The following is a 23,602-nucleotide window of genomic DNA, read 5'->3' as shown; positions in this document are numbered from 1 at the left end:
TGGGGCCACTCTGGGAAGGCCGAATGTGCCTACGATCACCCACTGGACTTCCGTGATGAGCAGGGATTTGAGCACAGGCATCTCCAGCCAACACTCTCCCCACTACTCCACGGCGGCTCTGCTGAACATCCCCCTTGATCTAATGAGGCTGCCGGAGAGCAGAAATATCTGCTTGTGGCTCACTGCAGGCGCAGCTGCACAGGAAGGGACCGTCCTGGCCCTGCTGCAGACTTCAGCAGACAGCAGGTGGCAGCTGGAGCTGAGAGAAGGACTCACTCTGCAGATCTGGAGGAGAGCCAGGCTGGGAAGCTGCAACAGGCTTCATCTATACACCCCGAGTCTAAAAAAAGGAGGAGAGCTTGGATGCACAGCTGGCTGTTATTTCTGTTCTGGGCAGAAGGGATGGAAAGGAGGAGAGGGACAGAGCAGCAGAGAGGTGGGCAGGCAGCTGTTGGAGGGCCACAAAGCCCCGGCGCCCACTCCTCTGCGCCATCACTGGAAGCCTGCCCACAAAGGCAGAGCGGAAGGGTCAAAGGAACAGCCAGTGCTCACTGGCCACGTGCCAGCTGGTCGGAATTGGTGCAAAGGAGAACCCTCTCCCAGCTCTGAAGCCAAGCGAGGAAAATCCAGGATTAGGTTTTTAAAATAGAGGAATAAAAGAAAAATTGCGGCCCCCAGCGTGGTGATATTTAGGTCTTTCTTGCGAGAAGCCAGCATACGATCATTCTAGAGCTTAGCTGGAATGGAGTCTGTGTACGTGTTTCATGGATACCCCTCCCAACCCCACCCCACAAACACAGACATCTGGGCAAATGTGAAAAGGAGGGGGGGCACATTGGCAGTGCGACTCCCTCCTTGAATCCAATCACAGAGGCGACACAAATCCTGGGTTTGCTTGATGACACGGTCATGTAGCTAAAGCGGAATGGCTTGTGATACTGAGAAGTCATCACACTTGGAGATGTGATCCCTGATTGGCCAGGATCGCTCTGGGAAGGTCAACAGCTGGGAACTGGCGCCAAAGCAGCAGCAGGCAGCGGAAGAGATGCAGGGCCATAAGGAGAAAACCAGAACGCGGCGGCCATTTTTTAGGGAAGCATTTCAAGCTTCCTGAACCTTTTTCAGTGAGTGTGGGTGTGCGTGAATATTTGGTACAGGCCTCCTTTTTGTCCCCTGTCCCAAGAGGTTCCACATGCTGGCTCCCCTATCTTGGAATGCGTCAGATGCTAGTTCCCTGGAGCCATGGCTGGTAAGCCAGCCTGTGGGGCTTCCTAAGCCATGAACACAAGCTGCCTTGCTGGCAGTCAGCTCAATGCCCTACCTGGCCCTGGACTGACCACTCTGACTGACATCGATTGCACCCAGCTGTGCTCCCCCAGCCCCGGCTAACTGATGGCTGAAGGGAGCCCCTTTGGCACACAAAGCAGTGACCTGTCTCCACCTTGGTTGCAGGGCTTCGTCTCCTGATGCTCAAACAAGAGATAATGAGAAAGCCGTCACTTGGAGTTTGAATACCCACACTCTGATTTTGTTTCTCCCATGATCCCACAAGTCTTACTTCCTCGTGGTGTAGTGGTTAAGAGCGGTGGTTTGGAATGGTGGAGTCTAATCTGGAGAACCGGGTTTGATTCCCCCACTCCTCCACATGAGCGACAAAGGCTAAACTGGTGAACTGGATTTGTTTCCCCACTCCTCCATATGAAGCCAGCTGGGTGACCTTGGGCTAGTCACATTCTCTCAGCCCCACCTACCTCACAGGGTGTCTGTTGTGGGGAGGGGAACGGAAGGTGATTGTAAGCCGGTTTGAGTCTCCCTTAAGTGGTAGAGAAAGTCAGCATATAAAAACCAACTCCTCTTCCTCTTCCTCTTCTTCTTCTTCCCAGTTTCTCTTTCTTTGTGCCCAATTTTCCCCATTAAAAGGAACAATTTCCACTGTTATTTTTAAGTCAGCGGCGTATCCATGGCACACCAATGGTACCAAGAAGGCACGACCGAGTCCTCCGTGACAGCCACTCAAATGAGGTAGAGTGAAGCCGAAGGCAACAACAGCTCAAGAAATCCAACAGGAAGGCAACGGATTCTCTCTGCTCACCTCTAGAGAAAAGCCACTGAGGCATCCTTTCCCTGCCGGGCAGCCGGACTCCGCAGTGCGTCTCTTTGTGCTCGTTGACAGCCTCGGCGGCACGGGGCCCTCGATGAGGCCTCGGCCACAAAGCTGGCCACCACCCGCTCTTCCTTGCCAGGCAGCATATGGCTCCTTTGAACGCCGTGGCGGGGGCGTCACAAATAACAGCCAACTAACCTAAAAGCCTTTTCCTTCGTTAATTTGATTGGACGCAATGGCCGTCGCGGGGTCAGTTTATTATCGAAATGGCGCAGGGATTTTGAAGAGGAAGCCACACTGGGTGTTTGTTTGGCAGCACAAATAGCAGAGAGTCCCGCGGCATCAGAACAATGGGAGTTTTGACTACAGCCAAAGTGTCAATAGATGATAGACCGGAACCTCAGACGATACGAAAGGCCCTCTGGATCAAACCACGGGGGGGGGGGTGTCCCCTCTGGTCCAGCACCCGGCTTCTCCCAGTGGCACACAAAGCAAGTCATGCAGGCCAATGCCTTCCTCCCTGCTGTTACCCTGACATTTAGAGATATACTTCCTCCAGACATGGAGGTTCCAGACAGTCTTCATGGATAATTGACACTGATAGGCCAAATCCCCTTTTAAAGCCATCTATGACAGTGGCCATCGCTACCTCCTGAGACTGCGAGTTCCACTGGTTTGTCTGGCATCTACTGAAGTGCCTGGTTGTCTTATAGAGTCCAATGATAGACAACAAGGAGGAGGTTAAGTTAAAAGCAACAGTTCTTTATTTAGCTAAACACAGACCTGGGGTGAAATAACCACCAATAAGATGCAGGGTTACTCACCAGAGAACAAAGGAAACTCAGTATCATTTATGCATTTGTATGGGGCAGGCCCATAGCTGCTGACAAGCAGATTGATACACAAAAGCACCAATACACATTAGGTGTCTACTCCACTCTATTTAGCATGGCCTATAGATATTGCCCAAAGGCGTTCACTGAGCGAATGCTTGATCTCGTGAGTTAGGAAGTAGAAAACACATTCCTAAGGATAGAGGTAATTCAGAGACAGCTTTCTCTACTGGTGACTGGCAGTACCAAGCACAGCGTATGATCTCTTGGCTCAAAGGCCCCTGGATGCCAACTTCCCCAAAGCTTCCATGTGGGTGCATATGAGTACACAGTATTCTATACCAGCCCCTATATCTGGGCATTACACTACTACCCATTGGTTTCAAGAGCTCACCTTGCCAGGCATACAGTGGGCCATCCTCAGTTATCCTCAATGGGTTATCCTCAGTCGGCACCTGCCAGGGCCCTGAGCTCATCGAAGGACCCACAAACCGACTTGTACTGACCATTTCACCTTGTACAGAACATTCCAGAAATCAGGGGCAGCATGAAGGGAATTCTCAGCTTGTATCCCTCATTTCTTCCAAATTAACCAGGAGAGGAGACATCATCCAAGGTACCCGCCAAATCTTGGTAGCAGCCCTGTTAGTCGACTGGTCCACGGCTGCGGAGGGAAATCCTTGGCTTGCATGTAACCCTCCGTGGACTTTGAGGAGTGGGACTTGCCCACTTTCCCTTCCTGTGGCAAGCCAATGAACTTGAACACATGAAGCTGCATTCTACTGAATCAGACACTTGGTCCATCAAAGTCAGTATTGTCTACTCAGACCAGCAGCGGCTCTCCAAGGTCTCAAGCAGGGGTCTTTCACAACACCTACTTGCCTAGTCCCTTTAACTGGAGATGCTACGGGGGATTGAAACTGGGACCTTCCGCATGCCAAGCAGATGCTCTACCACTGAGCCACAGGGGACGCTCAAGAACTGTACAGCACACAAAGAGGGGGCCTGCAAGGGGTGGAGGAAAACAGCCAGGCCTCTTCTGCAAATGGAAATGCCAGTAGGTTGGAGGACCTGCCTGGTTGGATACCCCACATGGCACACTGTGGGCCCAGAAGCTCACAGAAGCAAATGCCTCAAGACACTTGCTAGCCCCATAGAATGATGCATTGGGGAAGGGTCAGAAGCCCAAACGGCCAGGTGCCACCCTCAGGGTGACTGCTCTGGGGAGATCTTTCCTGCACAAGAGAAGAGAAACAGAAAACCTCCCAGGCTGACTGTTCTTGCCTCCGACTTTCCTTGCGTGCCCGCGCCGCTTTCTCTGTCAGTGACAGACAAGGTATGTGGATTGGGGAAGCCCAAAGGGCCTGACGGTTCCTTGTCCTGATTGTTCGGGATCATTGGCACGCCGGCAGAGGAGAAAACGCGTCTCCAGCAAGCCCGCTGTAGACAAGGGCTCTGCCTCCGCAGTCGCTGCAGCGTGACCTTGCGCGCCTTCTCGGGGTCCCTCTTCCTCTTCCCACTTGCTTACCTGTCTTGTTTAATTAGAAAATAAGCTCCTTGGGGTTGGGAATATCTTTCCTGAGGTGTGTGCACAGCAGGCAGCGGCTGCCTTGTCATTAAACAGGAGTCCTGAGTGAGCTCTCTAGTTATAAACAGGCAGGTTGACATGATCCGTGCGGAGGGGGGTGGTGGAGGAAAGACGGCTTCATAATGGGGCTGCCTGGGGAAGTGCAAGCTTACCTTCAGCGTAGAGGTGACATCTTTCTTCCTGCCAGGGTTTCCATGCCTTTGATAACTGGGTGTCAAGCGGAACACCAACAGGTGTAGTGATCTCCGGAAGAAGAGGTCTGATGGACTGGATCAGTCAAGAGGCCCTCTTTTTCCAGAATTGTGTTTCCAGCAATGGCCTCTGGGAAGCCCACCAGTGGGATATAGAATCATAGAGTTGGAAGGGACCACCAGGGTCATCTAGTCCAACCCCCTGCACAATGTAGGGAATTCACAACTACCTCCCCCCCACACCCCCAGTGACCCCATAATCCATGCCCAGAAGATGGCCAAGTTGCCCTCCCTCTCATCATCTGCTTAAGGTCACAGGATCAGCATTGCTGACAGATGGCCATCTAGCCTCTGCTTAAAAACCTCCAGGGAAGGAGAGCTCACCACCTCCCGAGGAAGCCTATTCCACGGAGGAACCGCTCTCACTGTTAGGAAATTCTTCCTAATGTCTAGGCGGAAACTCTTTTGATTTAATTTCAACCTGTTGGCAACAGCCACCTCAGCTTCTGGCATGCAGGGGCAGACTGCCTCTAAACATGGAGTCTCCGTGTAGCTCTCCTGGCGAACAGCTGTGGCAGACTTTGGCATGGAAAGAGTTCTGCTGGCTCAGATCAATGGCCCGTCTGTCTCAGCACCCAAGGGTTTCCAAAGGAGGACATGAAGTTGTTTGTTGGCCACACAGCTAGCAGTCACAGGCATGTTGCCTGAACATAACTAAATGGAGTCTCTGTGTTCAGAGGCAGTATACCTGTGATGCAGAGTAGAAACAATAGCAGAGGGCTGGTCCCTGCATGGCAGGCACAGTTGGGGTGCTCCTTGAAGGCATCTGGGGCTTTGCGCTATGCCCAGATCATCCAACTAGAACCCCAGGCATCTGACCCCTTTCTCCTATTTCTAGGGTTGCCAACCTCCAGGTGGGGCCTGGAGATCTTCCAGAACTATAGCTGACACCCAGACTACAGAGATCAGTTTCCTTGGAGAAAATGGCAGAGACGAAAGGTGTACTCTCTGGAATCCCTGCTGAGCCTTCTCTCAACACCCCCCTAACTCTGCTCTGAAGTTGCCACCCCTACCTGTCCCCCCAGTTCCCTCCAGAGAAGCCAAAAAGAGTCAGCAGCACCCGAAGACCACCTCCAGGAGAATTTATTCTGCGCAAATGAGGGCCAGATGGCAGGAGAGACCAGTCAGAATGGGCACTCCAGTCCCCATTAGCAACAAACCCCTAAAACGAAGACTTGGCCACAGATCTATCCCGGACGGGCCCAACAGAAGGCGCTGGGTAATTCTAAGCAGGCATAACTCAGGAGGCAGGGCTTGCAGTAGGGCTGCCAACCTGCAGGTACTAGCTGGAGCTCTCCTGCTATTACAACTTGTCTCCAGTAGATAGAGATCAGTTCACCTGGAGAAAATGGCCACTTTGGCACTTGGACTTTATGGCATTGAAGTCCCTCCCCTCCCCAAACCCCACCCTCCATAGGCTCTGCCCAAAAAACCTCCCACCGGTGGCAAAGAGGGACCTGGCAACCCTAGGTTGCAGCCAATGAGATGGCAGGGCATGGGGCCAAACCGGGCTGGATAAGTCCCTGCAGGGACAGGACGTGAAGGCCAGGGGTGCCAAGACAGGCCTGGGTCTGAGACCCCTGGATGCCGGGCCCAGGAGGTGGACACCTGGCAGATCATGAGCCCGCCGGTGCAGAGGGGGGGCGGTTCAGCAGCAAAAGCTGCCTCTTCCCGGGTGGCCGTGGTCTGCTGCGGGCAGGGGCTTGCTGGGCAGAATACCGATGCTCCCTTGAAGCGGGAAGCACCAATTAGTGGCTTTGGAGCGCAGGTGCGGAATCCTTGTGTGAAGCTGCGGCGGCGCTGAAGGGGCAGCACACTGCCCCGTGGCAGACTCGGAGCATGATAAATACGGAGACTGGATTTGGTTTGTCCCTCTTGTGACGGCTCTGGCTGTTAACTGGAAACAACTGCCTTTGCTAATTGCTCGGTTCTTGGGGGAGCCGGCGATGCAGCTGCTAGCCCATAAATCACAACTGCATGAAAAGGGAAATTGCTTGCAAAGGGAAACAGGAAAGGGGGGAAAGATGGGGAGGGGACAGAGGTCCCCCTGAGGGAGACAAGACCCCAGTGACTCCCCCTCCCCCCAATCTCTGCCCCACTTCTCCTCTGCTCCCTGCTGGGGTATTATGCAATCGTCCTTGGTGTGACAATCTCCTTCCACAGAAGAGGGCCAGCGTTGTGTAGTGGTTAAGAACAGTGGTTTGGAGAGGTGGATTCTGATCTGGAGAACCGGGTTAGATTCCCCACTCCTCCACATGAGCGGCAGACGCTAATCTGGTGAACTGGGTTGTTTTCCCCTTTTCTACACCCGAAGCCAGCTGGGTGACCTTAGGCCAGTCACAGCTCTCTTAGAGCTCTCTCAGCCCCACCTACCTCACAGGGTGTCTGTTGTGGGGAGGAGAAGGGAAGGTGATTGGAAGCTGGTTTGAGTCTCCCTCAAGTGGTAGAGAAAGTCGGCATATAAAAACCAACTCTTCTTCTTCTTCTTCTTTGGGTGCAAAGAATCAACCTGGTCTGTGGTGGCAACTTCACGGTAGACTCAAGTGAAGACTCAGGACTAGGTCAGATATTAAATCACGTGACTCCTGGGGACAGAAGCCAGGAAAAGAAGAAAGAAGGGAAGGACACAAGCATCAAATACCCCCCCCCCCACACACACACAACATAATTGCCAATATGGAGGAAATCTGTCTTAGGTTCTCCAGCGAGCTGTCCGACTGGGACCTCATTTGCAGAGAAGAAACCCTCCTGAATCTTGCTGAGGATGCTCCTGACTTCTTTGGGCTTCTCCGAAGGGGGGCCGGGGAGCCACCCTGATGATGGCAGCAGACAGGAGACCCCCAAGACTGTAAAACTGCAAGGAGTGCAGTATGAAAGGCAAGAATAATGATTCCTCCCCCTTTTTCACCTCTGGGTCCAGCTCCAGAAAAAAGGATGAAGGAAATGAAACTCTGGCAAACAATGCTAGGGAGGAATTATAAAGCCAGAAAATGGGATTTATTTGGCAGATTAGCAGGGACGTCCTGAGTGTGTCTCAGAGAAGCGGGAAGCGGTAAAAGCGGTTGGTCAGAACAGACCAAACTGCTAGAGAATCAGGCAGTGGCAGGAGCTCTAATTAGGGTCAAACTCCTAGAGAAGCAGGAAGATGTGCTACATTCCTAGACAATAAGAAAGACTAATCTGGTGCACTGGGTTGGTTTCCCCAGTCCTACACATGAAGCTGGCTGGGTGACCTTGGGCTAGTCACAGTTCTCTCAGCCCCACCTACCTCACGGGGTGTCTGTTGTGGGGAGGGGAGGAGCAGGTGATTGCAAGCTGGTTTGATTCTCCTTTAAGTGGTAAAGAAAGTTGGCATATAAAAACCAACTCTTCTTCTTCTTTTTCTTCTTCTTCTTTTTCAGCCCCTGCCCCCAGCAGGTGTCACACACAGCAGTGTAGAGGGGGAAAAGGCATTCTTGGATGAGCACAAATGTGGCCCGACAATAAAAAGGGCCCCAAAGTCTCCAAACATGTAGGGCTTTGGTAACCTAACCTGAGAAACTGTGGTGGTGGGGGGCTATAAAAAAGATCCCTTCTGCCTTTAATTGCTATATGGAAGAGGGAATTCCATGGGGTGCAGGCTTACTCCCCCAAGGATGATCACCTGCACCTGCCAAAGACTCTAGCATAGCCTTTTGAAAATCCAGGGCACCTGCTTACTCTTAACACCTGGTCAGCTTAGAAGTCCATAGGTGAATGGAGGAGGCCAGGATGCTTTGCATTCTGAACGCCTTGAGTTCAATGGCCAGAGTATCTCCAGCTGGCAGATTCAAACCAGAGGGCAGAGAAAGATGAAAAGAGCTGCTACTGTCCGAGGAGGCGATGCTGGGCTGGGCTGGGCTGGATGGACCAATGGTCTAAATGGAAAATCCATGCTCTGCATTCAGGTTAGGGTTGCCAACCTCCAGGTACTAGATGGAGATATCCTGCTATTACAGCTGATCTCCAGCCACTAGAAATCAGTTCACCTGGAGAAAATGGCAGCTTTGGCAATTAGACTCTATGGCATTGAAGTCCCTCCCCTCCCCAAACCCTGCCCTCCTCAGGCTCCGCCCCAAAAATCTCCTGCCGGTGGCGAAGAGGGACTTGGCAACCCTAATGCCATAGAGTCCACCCTCCAAAGCAGCCGTTTTCTCCATCGGAACTGATCTCTGTAGTCCGGAAGTCAGTTGTAATTCCGGGAGATCTCTAGGCCCCACATGAAAGCCAGCAAGCCGGCTTGCAGGTGGTCCCATCATGTTCAGTCTTGGTGGCATATCCAGTTCAGGTGCTGGGAAAGAACTCTGCCTAAAGTTCAGGCACAGCCGACTAAAGCAGGCTAGAAAGACCGATGGTCTGATTCCATCATGCATTTTCCTAAATGAAAGGGGAAGGAAAACATCCCCATTTCGACAGGCTGGATCTCTCACGAGCTTTTTTGTTCGGATTCTGAAGCAGCCAGGCGTTCTTGGGTTTGACCTTTAAGCTTAATGATGCCGGGCGAGCGTGCACCACAAGCTGTTCTGTCGCAACCGAGACGGATGCTACGGCTACAGGTGTAAGCAAGATCCCCGCCTGCATCATTGGAGTTATGAAGAAGAGAAACCTATGAGAAGTGACGGGTCCGCGGAGATGGTGGCGGCCTTCTGCGAAACCCCCCGTTGTGCCGCGCTCCTCGGCAGGCCTGCCGCTTGTCAGAGGGATGTGAGATAATTGCTTTCCTGTTTCCTGCCTTCCGTTCTCAGCAAGTTCAGCCTGTGGGGGGAAGACTGCCATTTCCGTGGCAAGGACTCTCGTGGCTTGTGTCACTTTATGGTCTGGCTTGCACCTGAGGGAGGAAGAGGGGACAGCGGGTGGGCTAGACTTGGGACGTTTTGCTCTCTGCTGGAAGGGGTACAGTGCCTGAGGCACCCCAAGGAAACTTGTGAGAACAGTTGTGGGTAGGGTTGCCAACCTCCAGGTACTAGCTGGAGATCTCCTGCTATTACAACTGATCTCCAGCCAATACAGATCAGTTCCCCTTGGGAAAATGGCTGCTTTGGCAATTGGACTCTATGGCATTGAAGTCCCTTCCCAAACCCCGCCCTCCTCAGGCTCCACCCCCAAAACCTATTCTATGGCATTAAAGTCCCTCCCCTCCCCAAACCCCGCCCTCCTCAGGCTCCACCCCAAAAACCTCCTGCGGGTAGCCAAGAGGGACCTGGAAACTCTAGTTGTGGGGTGGCCTCCCAGTTCAGGGGCATAAGCGGTTGCCAAGCACCATTTCTCTGGGCCCAATCCATGCTTCTAACTCTCATTCTGTTGCATGATTCCGTCCCACACAGGTGGCCGCCTGAGTCATGAAAGATAAAAAGAACCTCTATTTTAGTTGCAAAGTGCTGGGAAGAGGCCACGCCATGGTCATACCCTTGTAGCCCGCCGGGCTTGGAGTCCACAAAGGGCTCCCTCCCTTGGCCTTGGCCCTGGGTAAAGCAGGAGAGCTAGCCTGAGCTAGCCAGGCTAGGAAAGATCTTTGGCCTGAGACCCTGGAGCAAGGTTGCCCGTCTCAAGGCTGGGAGAGATGCTGCAGTAGAAGCCGTGTGAAGTTGAACGAAGCAACTTCTTAAGATACATTCCGCTTTAATTATAACTTGATTTTTAAAAGAGCCCCCGTTGGTGCAGATGAGCTGGGCCGTGTTGCCGATTCCTCTCCTCCCCCTCCTGCTGAAGATGCTTAAGGAGGGAGCCGGCAGGGTGTGCTGATCCTGGCTGCGAACAGAAGGCCAGCCAGCACGCCACCGGCTCTGGCGCTTCGCTCAGCCCTGGACTCCCGACCGGCACCAGCCCGGAGGCGCAAGCCCGGCAGCTTCCCACCAGCCCCTCCACATTTGTTCCGGGTGGGATGCTGGGCCCGCTCGCCCCCCCCCCCCGCCGTTCCTCACTTTGTCTCCATCCTTCTTCAGTTGCCCAAGTGCTGGAGAGGTTGCCTGAGAGTGATGAAGCACCACTGGCAACAGCTTGGGGACAGCTGCTGCGGTGCTGGAATTTGCATAGCCGTAAATACAGCTCACCTGCCACGCGCGGTGAGGGCCTCTCCCCTCCCGCCTCAAAAATGTGACAGCTGCAAAGAATTGGAAGGTGGTCCCCGGCATCCTCCTTCCATCCCTTCCCCCTCCCGGAGCAGAGAGGGGGCAACGTTCAGTCTTGCCTAGTCTGCTTTTTGAAAAACGTACTCGCATCCCTGCGGTCTACCAATATGTTTTACACTTGCAAAGCGGACTCTGTGCACAGTTATGGCGCTGCTAATCTGTGTTTTCTGCTCCTGTATGCACATTCTTTTAAAAAACCATAATTATCACCCTGCTGGATCAAACCAAAGTCCATCTGGTCCAGCGTTCTTCACAAGCATCTCAATAACCATCAGGCATCCGCCTGAAACTGAACAGAAGTCCAATGTCTACTTTCTGCTCAAAAGAGTCCTTGAGAAGCCCACGTTCTGATCGCTGCATGAAGGCTTGGAGTGCCCAAAATATGCACTTCTTTTGTTTTCATTGTCTCTGAAGTGCGTAAGAGCCTATGCTTCAGGTATCACTGAGCTGTCACTTTGGGAGCCGAGATGTCTCTCGTTGTGGGCCCCAGAGTTCTGTCAGCTCTGATCTCCCTGTCGAGGCTCCTTCAAGTGACTGAGGGTGGCTTAATGCACGATGCAGAGTTCTGATCCTGCAACCAGGAGGCAAAGCCTTCGACAGGACCATGGTCACTGGCCGTCGCAGGTGTGGTACCACGCATACAAACTCACTGAACAGGAAGTTGGAGGCAGTTATGGGGCATACTACTTCTGCCTTTCAGCTGCTATCTGGAGATCTGGAACAGATGGAAGGCCTGCCTCAACAGCAGGATGGCCAACTTTCCACAAAAACCAGCCCCTGCTCCTTCGGCCTTTCACAGACATTTGGGGATGATATTTATCTATCCCACAAAAAGCCCTGGATCGTACACAACATGGGCCACTGTAGATCTTCATGGCTGCTGCTGAAAGCACCACACTGTTTTCCTGGCTATCTGGCACCACTACATGAGAGGAGGTCGGAACCGGGGTTCTCAAGAAAACCTGGAGGTGGGGTTGCCAACTCCAGGCTAGGAAATTTCTGGAGATTTGGGGGTGGGTCTAGGGAGGGACCTCAGCAGGGGATGATGCCAAAGAGTCCACCCTCCAAAGCAGCCCTGTTCTGCAGGGGAAGTGATCTTTGACATCTGGAGGCCAGTTGTAATTACGGAAGAGGTCCAGGCCCCACCTGGAGGTTGGCAACCCCATCTGGAGCAGTCTTTTCTCCGTTTGCAGGAAGTTGTTTGGCCGACAGTGTCCCGACAGGAATCCTGGGACTCTCCCTGGCAGTGACGTCTCCCCAGGGCCCCCGCCAGCGGCTGTCTGGCAGGGCTTCTGTTTTCTGGGAGTCTTCAGGATCCTCCAGGCCAGGGCTGCCCATTCCCTCCCTGTCAAGTGATGTCGATTAGTGGTGGATTTGTTTGCCTCTCTGGCAGGAGCAAGGATTTGGGCTGGGCCTGATCCAGTCCTGCTACCTCCTGGGATTTTGCTCCGAGCTCCTACAGCGCTTGGCTTCCTTCCTAAGCCTGTTATCAGCGGTGGCCAGTCTGAGAGTTTCTCTAAGCTCTTCCATTCCCTGGCAAATCTGCTGGCTTGTCTGTTTTGCTTTCCGATTGGATTGACGGTTTTTCTCTGGCAGATAATGCAAAAGGGAAATAAGGGCTTTTCTTTCTGCCTCCCCCTTATAAACCCCAATTCACCTGGCCCTAAGAAAGCTTTGTATGCTGGATGTCTGGAAATGGAGGCATGGAGATGGGATGAAAACTGCATGGCTTGACAGATGGGTGGGAGGCAGGGCTTGGTCTTAACCCTCCAATGTTTGTAAGAAACGTTTTGCTCATTAGGTGTCGGGGTCAACGTGACCCCCACTTTAGTGGAAATGAGACTTATTCCCGTGTAAGTTCTTTAATGGCAAACCACCTCATAAACACAGCCTGCCTAGTAAACGTTGTGATGTGACATAACTCCACGGGTCATCAATGACCCGGTGCTTGGCACAGGGGACTATCTTTAAGTTCTTTAAAATATATGAAATTGTATTAACAAGTAACACTATAAATTTAAAAAAATGATTGGGAGACCCAGGTTTAAATGCTTGCCTGCCAAGAATCTCACTATAGTCTACAGTTTATATGTATAATTTATTGACCCATAAATAATGCTGGATAATGTGTACATTTTATGGAGAAAACATGATGTGTGAAAGTAGAAAATGGTGTGAAAATAAGGCTTTGTGGGGTTGTTCCACTAGTGGAGGCAGGTTCTTCTGGTGGAAAGATCCCTCCTCTGATGTAAGATGCTGGGGAAGGAGTTTCGCAGTAGGGGAGGGCTCCTTCCCCCAGGAGAAAGGGTTCTATTAGCAGGACAGGTCTGCAGAATCCAACTCCAGGGTTCAATTATTCGCATGAGGGAGAAAATCAGATCAGAATGGGGATTTGGGGGTGGGCATCGCAGGAAATGGAGAATTGCAAAACTGTCCGGTGGTTGGCTCCTTCTCCGCCGGCTGTCTGAACAGCTGCAGAGTCTCTGGCCCAACCGGAGTGGTAGGGAAGACGAAGGGCCGCAGCAAAGCAGCCACCGGCGGTAATTACCCATGAAGCAGATTGCTCTGGCGAGGCGCCTGCCACTCAGGTGAACGGCCGCCCAGAGGCTGCGCCTGGAAGCCCTGCCCTTTCGGCCACCGCACTTAATGAGCTTGTAATGGAAAACCACAAACCCTCCCCCCTTCCCTCTGCAGGTAAAGACTTCCATCTTCCATGGCCCAGTGGCAGTCGGAGCCACCGGTTCACGGGAGCTCGACGGCATCCTTCAGAAGCCCTGCTGGGGCTGACAACAGCAGCACCTCCCTCCGATTCCTCCTCCCCGCCTTCACGATGGAAACTGGTGCTGGGTTCTTCTCCCCTTTCTCTCCAGCCACTGAAGGCCTCCTTTGTGGGCAGGTAACATGCAGCCATGGATATATAATTGGGGTACCAAGCTGGCATTCTGCAGTCAATCCAGCAGTTGGACCCCGGGGCTTCCTGCAAATGCCCTTCCCCCTCTCCCAAAGCTTCCTTTCTCCTTGCTGAGCCCTGCTGATGGCTCCGAGGGGTTGGGAAGATCTGGGTTCAAAACCTCACTCTGCCCTGAAGTTGCACAAATGACCTCCCGCCCACCTCTCTCTCTTTCTCTCTCTGCCTAGCCTACCTCACAGAGTTGTTGGGAACCTACAGTGGTACAGGAGAGAGCAATGCACATTCCTTGGAGCGGGAAAGCCATGACAGAGAGAATAAACAGAAGTGCGGGGAACATGCCTGGGGACTGAAGGAAATGGAAGCGGTGGCCAGCGCCTCACGCACAGCACCCGGGGCAAAATTCCAAAATGAAAAAGGAGCAATCCCTAATGCAACTTGGGATGGGGGAGGCAAAAGGCTCACTAGTACTGAGCTAGGGTTGCCAACCTCCAGGTACTAGCTGGAGATTTTCTAACAGAGCCGTTCCTCAGTGGAACAGGCTTCCTCTTGGGAGGGGGGCTCTCCTTCCCTAGAGGTCTTCAGGAAGAGGCTAAATGGCCATCTGTCAGCAATGCTGTTTCTATGACCTTAAGCCGATGATTAGAGGGAGGGCACTTTGGCCATCTTCTGGACATGGAGTAGGGATCGCTGGGTGTGTGTGTGGTAGTAGTGAATTTCCTGCATTGTGCAGAGGGTTGGACTAGATGACTCTGGTGGTCCCTTCTAACTCTAAGATTCTATGATCTCCTGCTATTACAACTGATCTCCAGCCAATACAGATCAGTTCACCTGGAGAAAATGGCTGCTTTGGCAATTGGACTCTATGGCATTGAAGTCCCTCCCCTCCCCAAACCCGCCCTCCTCAGGCTCCACCCCAAAACCTCCCGCTGGTGACGAAGAGGGACCTGGCAACCCTATACAGAGCTCAAAAAAACTTTGGAGGAGGAGAGTCACTCGACCTGAGGTCAGTTCCTGCAAGCTGTTGTGGGAAACGAGAGAGACTGTGGCCTTGATCCACGAGGGGTCATGGGCGCATGCTTCCTGAGACGGTAGCTGCTCCTTTGCTGAACAGGGGGATCCCGTCCGATCATTTGTCTCCTCTTGCCTAATGACTGCTGCCTCAGCGCTTTGAAGGCGAGATGCCGCAAAAGAGTCCTGCCCCTGAACGGCAGCCCCCTCCTCATTGATCCTGCACCTGACCGGTCCCTTTCCCCACTACCTGCTGCCGTGGAAAACGAAGGCTCGGCCTTTGCCGCTCCTGCTAGGCAGGCAGCTGGGAAATCAGGCCGCTTTGACTCGGAGAAGCGCCTGTCTCCCGGGATCTCATTTAGGCTGCTGATGGTTGCAGATCCTCTCGTTCCAAAATGATAATGCTGAGGCTTCCACGCTCGCTTCTCTGCCATTGTCCCACCGGGCGGGTGATGAAGGGGGTCCCGTTTAGGCTACAAACTGTTTCCAATTAGGGGGCTGCCATTGCTTCTGTGGCTGCGGTCTCCGCGTTCATTTATATTTCATTGCAAGTGTTTGAGAGAATCATCTTGGACCCTGAAGGGACGGTCTTAGAGGGTTTGGGCTGTTTACGGGCCTTCCGCACACCAGCTCTCCTGTTCAGTAAAGCCGGGCAATCTGGGCCACGGCGTGCACAAGTCACAGATCCGTCACGCAGCATACACTGACATACCTGCAGATCAAACAGCCCACAAAGGGCACGTCCTGGAAAACCTGCAGGAGGAATTTCGTTTTGCATACACATACCTTCAAAGTTTGCAAAATTAAAGGAAGAAATGGTGGTTGGTAACACCTCCAAGGGATTTCAAGGGAAGTTAAGAAGGTTTTGATCAGACTCTCAACAGCCCTCAAGGGGTCTCTCTGTATCCCTATGTCAGCACCAACTTTTTGTCTAAAGTGCAATGCAGACTATTTTAATGGAGGCAAAATGTCCAAGGAATTTCAGGCTCTTGGCTTTGATAAGCCTTAAGCATTTTTCTCAAAAAAAGTGTTGCCCAATTAGGGACGTATGTTCAGATAATAATCAAGATCCAACCCAGATCATTCCCATTCGGTGATACAATTTGTATAAATAGACTGACTGCAATAATTTCAGACTGGAATGGGAAACATTCCAATCTGACCAACATGGTGGCACTTGGCTGTCCTGCATAGCAGGAGGGGCAATGAGGAGAGAGAGTTACTAAGCAGATGTGTGTGTGTGTGACAGGGGCATCATCCAACCCAAAGAGTTTGCCAGTATCCTAACTGAACAGGACCATCCCAATTAACATTTATGTGCTCAGCATTTTCACTAGTCACAGTATCACGTCATTGGGTTTGAAAGAGCTTTCTGATTCTGTATTAGCATGTTTGTGGGAACATGGTGTAGTGGGTAAGAGTGGTGGTTTGGAGCGGTGGAGTCTGATCTGGAGAACTGGGTTTGATTCCCCACTCCTCCACATGAGCGGTGGAGGCTAATCTGGTGAACTGGATTTGTTTCCCTACTCCTACACACGAAGCCAGCTGGGTGGCCTTGGGCTAGTCACAGCTCTTTTAGAGCTCTCTCAGCCCCACCTACCTCACAGGGTGTCTGTTGTGGGGAGGGGAAGGGAAGGCGATTGTAAGCCAGTTTGAGTCTCCCTTAAGTGGTAGAGAAAGTCGGAATATAAAAAACAATTCTTCTTCTCCTCCTCCTCCTTATCCTCCTCCTCCTCCTCTATGCTTGCTAGGCAAGGGCACATTTGCTTGTATCTTTGCAAACAGGCAGGGCTGAGACAGAAGGAAAGGATAAAAGTAGAGGTCTAAGCTACGGACCATGGAAACCGTCAGTGCACCTGACAGATGCAAACACTTCATTTGTACTTGGGCTGTGCAGAGGGGGGAAACCGAGACAGTGTCTGAGGGCTTTGCCCCCTTGGCAGTAAAAATGAACATTTGGTGCTAGGCAAGATCAATGATGAGGAAGAATCAGAACTCTTGACATGAGAGAGACCCCCAGATTCAGGAACTGAGATCTTTCTCTGTGTCTTTAATTTCGTGTAAAAGCTGCTAAGCCTATTCCCCGTGTAGATGAGCCTCTTTTAAACAACCCAGAATGTAGGTGACCTCTAACCACTCCTCCTGTGCCTTCCCTGCTTTGCTTTCCGCCTCCCTCTTCTTTCAGACTTGCGTTTCTGTTCTCTTTGTGACCTTACAGTTTTATCTGTCGGAGCCCATTTTGACTTGGAGATTTAGTCATGGAAGGGGAACTTCTTCTCCCTTTAGAGACTCCCCCACCACATACACGCACACTCCAGAGCCTGCCCTGCCACTCTTGAAAGCGTGTCTTTAACTCCCCTTTCCGCTTAGCGCTTGATGTTCAGCAGCAAAGAGTTTTCCTTGAGGGATGCACAAAGTTCGATCAGCACAGAAGGCCTAACTAAGCCCAAGATCTATTACACGAATGGGTGTTTACAGCCAATTGCTTTTTTGTTGGCTAATAAACAACGGTGTCCTGAAGTGGGGTTTTTTATATGAAGAAATAAATCTTTTTTTTTTCAGGCTTTGAATTTGGTACTGTAGTTAGTGAGTTTGTTCTCTCTCTGTGTGTGTGTTTTTATAAGCTTAGCAGCTTTATTTAAAATAGCTGGACTATGATCAATTATTAGCTTGGAGTCCATAGATGAATGAACATTTTTAGAGTTTCTGGTGAGTGTTATGGACGATGTTCTTCTTTGTTTCTTTCAGATATTCATATCCTGTACCTAGGATTGCCAGCTCCAGGTTGGGGAATACCTGGAGGTTTTTGGGGCGGAGCCTGAGGAGGGCGGGGTTTGGGGAGGGGAGGGACTTCAATGCCATAGAGTTCAACTGCCAAAGCGGCCATTTTCTCCAGGGGAACAGATCTCTATCGGCTGGAGATCAGTTGTAATAGTGAAGTGCCTATTTGCCCATAGAGCCCAATAAACAGACAATAAGGAGGAGGTTAAAGTTGAAGCAGCAGTTCTTTATTTAGCTAAATAATAGAGTTGGGTGGGATAACCGCCAATATCAGAGCGGAGAGTCACCACAAGAGAACAAAGGAGAGGAAAGATCCTTTATGCCTTAGGATCGGGCAGGTTCATTACATCATAAAGACAAAAAAGCCAATACATAATTAGATACCTGAATACATTCATTAGCATAGCCTATAGTATAGCCTGGAGGCGTTCTTAGAGAGCGCTTGCATTAGTAAGCGGGGAAACAGAAACGACATTCCTAACTACAGATAAGAGGGTTCCCTTCATCAAGCCAAGGACGGTTTTACCTCACATTTGAGGGGCTCTATCAGCCCAGATGTGTGTGCATCGAGCCTTGTGTCTCTTGGTGCCAACCTCCACAAACAAACCATAGTGTGTATGTGTGTGCGCTTTGCATCAGCCGTTATGTTTGGGCATAACAATAGCAGGAGATCGCCAGCCACCACCTGGAGGTTGGCAACCCTACCTGCATCTCCACCACAGGGGCCCAAGGTGTTTCACACCAGGGTCATGGGAAACCAAAGGGGTTGGGCTAAACACTATCTAATATAACAAGCAATAAGTCTATTTTTATTATATATTGTACGCAATTGTATTTTAAAAACACAGGGCCTAAAATACAGGCTTCCTAAGAAGTACAAACATAGTTACAAATATTACCAACACATAACAGTTGATGTTAGTACATAAAATGACCAAAATCTGACCAGACATGTTTCGGCCTTTTGCAGGCCTTCCTCTACGGTCATACATACACAGTTTTACAATACATATCCTGATAGATACACAAACGTTGTGCAAGCTAAACATATATATAAAAGCCTTTTATTCTGTGTGGCTTTATGTTAAAATAGTTTGTCCATATGCTGTAAAACATGGCTCATGGCTCACGCCTTGTACATGGTGTCCAGCATTTCAGGATATGGATAACATCAATGAACGTGAAGAAAAGAATATAAGAAGGCTGTTTTTTAGGCCCTGTGTTTTTAAATACAATTGTGCACAATGTATAATAAAAATAGATTTATTGATTGTTATATTAGATAGTGTTTAGCTCAACCCCTTTGGTTTCTCCTGACTTTTACGTTGAGTTTCTTTGTTCCACTTTTTCTTCAGTTGTTTCACATTCCATTAAAAACCGCCTGGCTAAATAGGTGAAATGGGAGGGGTCATGATTAGCGTTGCCAACCTCCAGGTGGCAGCTGGAGATGTCCTGCTATTACAACTGATCTCCAGCCAATTGAGATCAGTTCACCTGGAGAAAATGGCTGCTTTGGCAATTGGACTCTATGGCATTGAAGTCCCTCTCCTCCCCAAACCCCTCTTTCCTCAGGCTTCGCCCCAAAAACCTCCTGCCAGTAGTGAAGAGGGACTTGGCCGCCCTAGCCATGATGTAGGGCTGGAGAGTCTGGTTTGCATGCAGACTGCCCCAGGTTCCACTGGCCACACGATCCAGCATTGTGTTACCAACCATGGTCAGCCTGATGGTTCTCGGACACCCAAGAGCAGGGCCTGCAGGCAAGAGCCCTCTCCTGTTTTGGCCCCTGCCCCTGGTCTTCACTGCCTCTGAACATGGAGGTTTCATTCCATTCAAGCAAAATCCTCCTGCTTCTCCGAGCCATGTACTCCTCTAGCCAGGTTGTTTTCTGTCTTCATTACCTATGGTCACACTTGCATTTATGTTCCGGTGGGTCAGTATTTCACACCTGCTGTATTTCAGAGAGTTTTATTCATCGGTGTGGTCTAAGCGACCTTCACAGGCTTGCAACGAAAGGTTGGTATGCAACTGGGGGGGGGGGGAGGGATGGATTTCCGCCAGACTCCTTTGTGACAACAAGAAAGATGACAAGATTATTCATCTAAGCAGCCGAGAGAAGATTGAACTGTAAAAAGCTGGGCACTTCTGCTGAGGCTGCAAATTCCAGTGCTGGCGGAGATCACTCACAGTTTCTGCCGTACAGAGACTTTGGATTAATGCTGCTGAAAACGGCCAGCTCAAGGTATTTCGCTGCAACCAGCAGGTGTGCCTCCTCCCCCTCCCAGGGGGCAAGTTGACCCCAGTGCCTTTGCCTGCTTTCTTGGACCCAGCTAACAGTCGTTGGTGAAAGGTGAGGAAAGGGGAAACCCACCAGTTGCCTCCTCCCAGGCTGATGCCAGCTAGCTGAGTCCCAGCAGCGCGGCAGTGCCCTCTCCTCATCGAGCCACTTGGGCAGAGAACTGGCCCTGCTGCCCCTTTCTGGGACTGAGGGCCGACTCACACTTGACCACAGCAGGCACGTTTGGGGTCAGGCTAGGGTTGCCAGCTCTGGGTTGGGAAATTCCTGGAGATTTGGGGGCGGAGCCATGGAATCCACCTTCCAAAGCTGCCATTTTGTCCCAGGGAACTGATTTCTGTGGTTTGGAAGTTAGTTGTTAATCCAGGAGGTCTCCAGGCCCCACCTGGAGGTTGGCAACCCTAGGTCAGGCAGTGATGTGGAAGCAGCTCCCTTTCCTTGTTCTTGTTTGGAGGTTCTAGCAGGGGGAGCGCAGCTATCGTATACCCTTGACCGAAGAACGGTACACTCCGTCTATCTGGGATGGTCATCCTCTTCCACCGAGCGCACAGCTTCGGGAGGGACGCACATGGAGCGGTGAGGGAGGGTGGGGACACCCGCCTAGCCAGCCAGATCAGCCGAATCAACCCTGGCGATCAATGGGGTGACAGATGTCGCAGCCAGATCGCCCTCACATCCCCAGCTCCCTTTCCTTACTGCCTCTTCCTCAGTGTATGGAGAGAGCAGCACTTTCCCTTTATGCGCTGCTAAGAACACCAATGTCAATCCAGGTTGTGTGTTTTCAGATTCAGAGAAACTGCTCTTTCTCCTCTTAGACGCCGATCCCGTTGTTTCCTATAGAGTGTCACTCTTTGCCTTAGCAGCCAAGAAAATCCTGACTAAAGCTGTACTTAAACAGGGCATTTAATGCATTTAATGACTAGCATTGTTTTGGTCGGGCTCTTTTAATGTTATTATTTATGACTCTGTTTTATATGACAGCCTTTGGCCGCAAACAATAAACTTTATCTTATCGTGTTAGCGACAAAGTGTTGCATTTGTGCCCGAGCATCTGCATGCGCCCCAACACCAGGGATGAGGGAAGACCCCCTACGAAGCTCTAGGCGCTGGCCTTGTCCCATGGGCCCCAATCCTACTGGCTGCCTCGGATGTGCCCCTGCCTGGCTGGATCGTTCTGCTCCCAGTTCCCATCCAAAGGAGACTGACCCGCTCTGCAGGTGGTGGTGGTTGTGGTGGGGGAGAACTTGGCGGCCCCTTTCAGCAATAAATGGCCCTGATCCAGTCAGTCAGCGGCACTGGGTTGGCCTGTGGTAACACCTGACTTCCCAAGCCAGGAGGATTGTGGGTTGCATTGTAGAAACTGCTGCTGTTTCCTTCTTCTGCCAGCCAACCCTGGAGGTGTTAGGACCCAATCCCTACCTCACGAGCCCCCCCCATGTGAGTTCCAGGTAGGGTTGCCAACCTCCAGGTAGTCACCTCAAAAAGAAGACCCTAGGGTGTTAGAATGATAGTGTTCTAGCAAAAACAACCTATTATAATCTTAATCAAGTTTCAATTGCAAGTTCTGCAGTTACTACCCTCCTGGATGAACCTGAGGGAAAGAAATTTCAGTTCCCAACCTCCAGGGCTGGCCTGGAGAAAAATATTCTGTGGTTGCCAACCTTCAGGGCTTGTGTTCTAGCAAAAACAACCTATTATAATCTTTACCAAGTTTCCATATCAAGGTTGGCAACCACAGAATTTCAGTCCAGGGAATCCCTTGAGATTGGCAAACACTCTTTTCTCCAGGCAATTCCTGGAGGGTGGCAACATAGAATATTTTTCTCTAGGCCAGCCCTGGAGGTTGGGAACTGAATTCCCCCCCTCAGGTTCATCAAGGAGGGTAGAAACCACAGAACATGCAATTGAAACTTGATTAAGATTATAATAGGTTGTTTTTGCTAGAACACAACCTCCAGGTACTAGCTGGAGATCTCCTGCTATTACAACTGACCTCCAGCCGATAGAGATCACTTCACCTGGATAAAATGGCTGCTTTGGCAATTGGACTCTATGGCATTGAAGTCCCTCCCCTCCCCAAACCCCATCCTCTGCAGGCTCCGCCCCAAAAACCTCCCACCAGTGGCAAAGAGGGACCTGGCAACCCCAGCTGCCACGGAAGCCCAGCAGTCTTGAAGGAAAACCTGCCCCTTTCCATTTTTTTTAAAGAAAGCAACCCAACCTTAAGCCCAGAATCTTTGTTCTTCTTCTGACCTTCCTGTGCGTTAAAAGCGACCTTCACTGATTGCACAAGAAGAAGAAGAAGAAAAGGGCAAAATCCAGCATAAAGCGTTCCTTCGCCTGGCCCAGAGTCCTCAATCCAAGGAATAAATAAATGTTGGGCTCGGAGCTTGTTTTAATCGCCTGGCGGATTGGATTTCTGACACCGAGGAGCCTTAAACTATCGCGTTGCCATAACCCTTTAAGGGGTGGCAAGAGAGGGGCCCAGCCGCAGAAGGAAAGCTCCCTCTTGCTCTTTAACAACAGCCAGTGAATCAGTCGCCGGTGGTGACTCTCAGAAAGCAGGTCAGCCAGGAGCCGGCGCATAAAACGCCCGCCAGATCCTGCGCATGTTTTACCGCTGCGCTTATTCACTCTCTGTCCCAGCGCCAAGCAGATTTTAATTAAACAGTCATCCGCCTGGCCGTTTCTCTGCCTTGGAAGCCTTCCAAATGGCCCTGTTTGTTCCAAAACCATCACAAAAGGGGGGGGAATGTTCCCTTTCCCTGCTCCTCTCTTCTCCCCCCCCCCCAATTTGGTCCCTGCTCCCCCCTTGTGGCTCTCCCAGGTTCAGCTTCTACAAATACAGCTAATTATGTTTGCCTGGCGGAGCTCCAGCCTCCCCGATAGCATCTTTTCATTAACACTGACCTCACCAAGCTTGCAAGGTGCCAGCTGACATTCCCGGAGAATTTCCTTTGTGTCAGAAAGCTTCCTGCTCTCCCGGACGACATTGGCGCTGCCGACCACCAAAGTTTGGGGGGAACGAGAGGCACCAGCAGCCTGTCTAGAGGGAGTACAGCCATGCTGGGTTTCTCCTGGGGAAGCTGCGGCAGGGAAGCAGCCCCAGAGGATTCTCAAATCTGTTCCTTATACGACAAGCATGGAGGGCTGTGGGTCACACGGCCCTGTATTCATCTCCGCGGGATCCTTATGCACTTAGTGGCTGCACACAGCCACGGGCAGAGAGGGCCGGAGAGGGCTCGTCCTCTGTGCCACCACCCTGCCCATCTGCAGGCACAGGGGACTGTTGGCCCAATCATGGTTGCTCTACAGCACCACCTTGGCAGGTGAGGAATTGCAGGAGCAAGGTGACCTGAGGGACCACTAGCAGCACCCCATTGGGGCTCAGATGACTCTCCATTCTGGCCTGGCTCCTCGCAGTGTGCCACCCAGGGGTGGAGCCTGTGGGGTTTGGAGAGGGGAGAGACTTCAATGGCATAGAGTCCAGTGGCCACAGTGGCCATTTTCTCCAGGGGAATTGATCTCTGTCACTTGGAGATCAGCTGTAATAGCGAGAGATCTTCAGCCACCACCTGGAGGTTGGCAACCCCGTGGACACTCCTGCACATGCAGAATATACTTGGGGGGGGGGATGGAAACCCAGTGCCTCTTTTAGGCCGCTCTGGATTCCCTTCACCGGACACA

This window comes from Euleptes europaea, chromosome 19, assembly GCF_029931775.1.
Source record: "Euleptes europaea isolate rEulEur1 chromosome 19, rEulEur1.hap1, whole genome shotgun sequence".
Lineage (NCBI taxonomy): Eukaryota > Metazoa > Chordata > Lepidosauria > Squamata > Sphaerodactylidae > Euleptes > Euleptes europaea.
The sequence above is the reverse complement of the archived record's forward strand: the minus strand, read 5'-3'. Positions refer to the sequence as shown.